This window comes from Belonocnema kinseyi, chromosome 4, assembly GCF_010883055.1.
Source record: "Belonocnema kinseyi isolate 2016_QV_RU_SX_M_011 chromosome 4, B_treatae_v1, whole genome shotgun sequence".
Taxonomy (NCBI): Eukaryota; Metazoa; Arthropoda; class Insecta; order Hymenoptera; family Cynipidae; genus Belonocnema; species Belonocnema kinseyi.
In genome coordinates, this window is record NC_046660.1 from 4176433 (window position 1) to 4181348 (window position 4916).

The window sequence follows — 4916 nt, forward strand, 5'->3', positions numbered from 1 at the left end:
AACCTTTGAAAAAGGTACGCATGTGTACCGAAACGTCAGGAAGTTTCGAAAGGAGTTTTTTCTATTAAATAAATATCTGAGTTTCGAAGAACATGTTTTTTTCACTCATATTTATTTTTTCTATTTAGGATTGGACCGTAAGACATAAATAATTTGAAATCTACGATTTGAAATCAATAAAAGAAAAAGGCATCTAGTATTTGATGTTAAAAATAATAACAAAAAAAATGCCCATGTATCGAAATGAGCCATAATATTGCATTAAAGTGTTGTACAATGGGTACTTTTCATTTGTTATATAATGTGGTTGTCAAATGCTTAAAATGTTTTGATAACCGGGGTTTTTGTGTGACCATCTAATTAATTTTGAACCTTGGTTTCTTGCAAAGAAGTTGGGCTAATACTAAGATGTACATAAAAATAACATATTTTCTTGTATCTCTATGCTTATAGTCTTTATCGATGCAAGCAGATTGCTTTATTCATTAACAAAATATAACTAAAATAACAAATTGTATTTTTATTTTAAACAGCTATAAACTTTAGGGTAGGGTATTCGGTTTTCCTCATCAGAATTTTGTTTCCATAAATTTAAAAACCATTCATGTCAAACTGTAGAGAATCTCGAGAAATAAAATTTTAAAACTGTCTTAATACTACAACCATTTATTTGTCAAGGACATTTTTTTTTGCTCCATAGTCTTCATTTTCACAAATATCTTGTTTCGGGATATCGTTTTTCATGGTACGTTGAATTTGTCATTTGCTCGATCTTTGATTATAATTTTGAAATTAATATGTTAATAAGCCAGATTTGCGCTAAAAACCTTATCTAAATGATAGGTCATCTGAACCTAACATAACATTGAGAACCGAAAGTCCAATAAACACGTTGTATGGCGTTCCTTATTGTTGTCTGGTGTATTTAAAGTTACGGATTTCCAAAGTGCTTTGCCACCAATAAACTAAAACAACACTTTGACTTTATTACATCAATTAAATATAACAGAACTTTGAGGAGAATAACTAAGATTTTCTTAATCTTATGATACACTCTTTAGGTATTTGACTATCTTCCATCGATAGAATTTTTGCTTACATGCACAGAATTATCTTAATCATCAAACCAGAGTTTGGAAGAGGCTGCTTTGCAATTTGATATAATATTCAGATATTTAATCAGGTTATCTGCTAATTCATTTAATGAGTTGGAATCCAATGAACTGATGCTTTTGCAGTTTTTTATGATTTCGCAATCAAGGTGAGCTTCTTTATCTGCTTTTTGAAAGATTATTTAAAGACGTCTTTTTTTGTTCTGAGAAGTTCTTTTTAGTGTTTTAGAAGATAAAAGATTTACAGTTTAGGTAGCTGAATGCGGCTAACATCTGTCTTGAAAATTTGATTTTTTCTTTCTAACTATAATATCCTATCGTCAAGGATGGTGACTTTCGCCTTGGTAAAGATATCTCTCAATGTAAAACAATGGCTATTGTTTGTTACAGGAGGGTTGGCTGTATTGTAAAAAACGAGGCTGTTAGCTCTTTTCTTGTTTAAGAAATATTCAATTTTTTGCGCACAATCTTTCAGTCTCTTTTCGAAGGATGTATCTTTTTGGGCCAGCTTTTGGAATGTTGTTCAATAGGGGTTAATCTCCTCTTGTAGGTTATTGTCACTCGACACTTCAAGTTCATTGATATCGGAGTTAATTTTATGTCTAGTTTGGTATTGGTCTGTCTTACATATTTGATTTATTTCTTGTTTAAATATTGTTGCAGGGTTTCTCAATCAAAACAAGCTGGACTGCGTTGCTGATTTTGAATTTTGAGTGGACTTCACCAGGGAAATGACAATGGAAATCATAGAAGCCACATCTCAGTTTCTTTGTGGGAAAGTTGTCCCTGAACGTTGATGATTTGATGAAGTCGTTTGGTGAATAGTGTAATTAAGAGAAATTATTATTGCTTGATGGCAGAAATACGCTCTTGTTCTGAATCAATCATATCGTGGAGAAAACAATAACTGGACGTGCCTCCTTCCTTCCACAGTGCCCGGTAGTTGGGATGGGTGAAAAGACCCTATTTGCGGCGAATCAATGCTTATATATGTATGGATGTCCCTGTACACCAGTGGTGTGTTAAACCTAAACAATGGTCTACCCATCGACTATCCTCATCCACCGAGTCTGCCACCAACCACCCCGCCCGCCTCTGTTCCAATTCATTCATCCTTCACGACTAATTGACTTTTTCTTAGTTACGTACTATAAATAATATACAGGCAGATAATAATAATAGAAGTCAAGAGAGATAAAATAATATTCAATGATAAAAAAATGGCATTTAAAGAGACGTTTTTAATTATTGAATTATTGTAACAAATTATCATTGCCCTATAAAAATTTAAGAACAGAGCATTCCTTTGATTTGCCATATCAAACTAAACTGATTCAGAGAGAGAATTGTTTCAATTGATCAAAACCTTATTTTTATAAAAAAAATTCAATGCACATTTGTTCATTAACAGATGATTTACTTTTCGGGTGAGATGATTTTGTCGTTCAAGTTTTTTTTGACACCGAATTTAGTCCTAAAAAGATTTCTAGTTTTTAGAAAGCATTATATATTTTTAACCTACTCTCAGCTCACCTCAGTGGAGTTCCATTAATTAATTTCCCCTTTCCGCGCACCGTCATCTCCCCCCCCCCCCCCCCCCCCCCCTATTTGTACTCGGAGGCCCGGTCTCATTTTTATGAAATGCATAAATAAGCAAAGCCCGGGACAATTGTTCGCCAGGAAGGGAGAAAAAGCGAAAATGAAATATTCTTCGCGTCTTCTTCTCGTTTTGTCTCCTCTCTTCTACTCGTTTTTATTCCTTCTTTTTAACAAACGACAGCACCGAATTCCGGAATAAGTCGTCGAGCCAGGAAAAATACGAGATTTAAGCTCCTCGTGACAAAAGATGATTATTTTGATGAGGAAGGAGATTGTCTGCTCTTCCGGAAGTACACAACTGAATCAGGACATTTTTCAGTTAATTCATGTTTAATTTCGAAAACATGCAAGAGATTGAAAACGAATTATTTGGTAGTTCCTCTCTTGGAAATTTAAATTTTTTATTAGGTTGAAAACAAGATTGTAATCCACTTTTCACTTTATCACTCTTGGAGATTAGGATTAATCTTGTCATGTACTCGAGACGATAAGAATCAGAAAGCTGGGAACAGATGCGTCGAAAGCATTGTACAATGAGTACTTATAGGAATGATTATATCAGATTTGATTGAACTTTGCATCTCCACTAGATTGTCACTCTGACAACCCTATGATGCAAAGTATATAAGGGTCAAAATCAAAAGTTGGAATTACTCGATTTTGGATTGAATAGAAAAACGTAAATCAGGTCGATATGAAATAGTTGTTTTCTATTCATAATAAATATAATAAGTGTAAAATTAATGATTTTCTAGATGAAGAAGTATGCTCTTGTTTTATAAATATGATTTTTTCTATTTTAGACCACATATAACGGTAGACTCAAATTTTTTTCACATTTTTCGTCTGTCTAACTTGCGTTCTGACTAAATGCGATATCCAGTTGAAAATTTGGGAAATTTAATTTTATAAACATAGTTTTTTTGTATTTAAGGCCATGTGATATATTTTATTTTGTAATAGTAAAAACATAAACAATTTAAAAATTCAGAATAAATTACAATTATACTAGAAGATTAAAAAAAATATTAGGCTAGAAACAGTAAGTGTGTGCACTAGGGTGGTTCAAAAATGCATGGCAGAAATTTTGTGCATGCTAGAGGGCTACGATCCCCCCATTTTTTTCCAAATCCGAAAAACAAATCCCCAATTTTTTATTTTTTTATTTTAACATGTGCCGGTTTTGACTTGAAGTTTCCCATGTAAAATGCATGGGGAAAATCACTTTGATGAGTTTTTAAAATAAATTTTTAGGATTTTAAAAAATGTGACGGGAAAGTATAGGGGCCTGCAGAGAATTATCTGAAGAAGAATTTCATGTATCTGACATACAAGTTTGGCACACCAACACACCCCCACGAGTACCTGAAAACTACTCTTAAAACAAAAATGTCAATTCTTCATGAAATCGATGAAGTACATATAGGAGGCATAAAAAAATAGTATTTAGAGTGAAATTTTATTATTATTAAATTATAGAATTCTTTAATTAATAATTAAGATTCTTAAAATATGATTTTAAATGGAATAATCCTCTTTGTTTTCTACATCATTAGTTTATTTTTTGTATGATCTTTGTGGTTATGACTCATATATGATGCATAAAGGAAATTATTTTCTAATTCTGGATTTCCGGCGCCAAAAAGGCCTTACTTACAGTTATTTTCTAATGACAATTATTATAATAATGATTAATAATTTATTAAGCAGCATATTTAAATACTCGTTCCAAAAGAATAATAACATTACGAGAATATTTTAAAAATTTCCGTATGGAAGAATTGGATTTAAAAGGATTTTTTCTTTGAGATATATTGTCATTATTCATTTTAAAATAGTTTTAATGCATATAAAAAATAAATTTTTTTGATGGGAATTTCGAGAAATTTTAGAGATTGTTAAAGAGATTTGAAGAGATTTTAGCCTCTATTTTAGGATATTTTAAAAGGCTAAAAAGAATTTTCAAGAGATTTAAAATAATTTAAGGGATTTCTAATAATTTTAATAATTGTCAGGTATTATTATTATTTTTAATTTATACAATGTAGAAGAATTTCGATTGACTTAGAAGGATTTTGTGGTTGCTATAAGGTTTTATGACATCTTAAAAGATTATAAGGAATTTTCAATGGACTTACAGAATTTACAAATATTTCAAGGAATTTGACTGGGAATTAAAAATATTGTAGGATATTTCAAAAGATT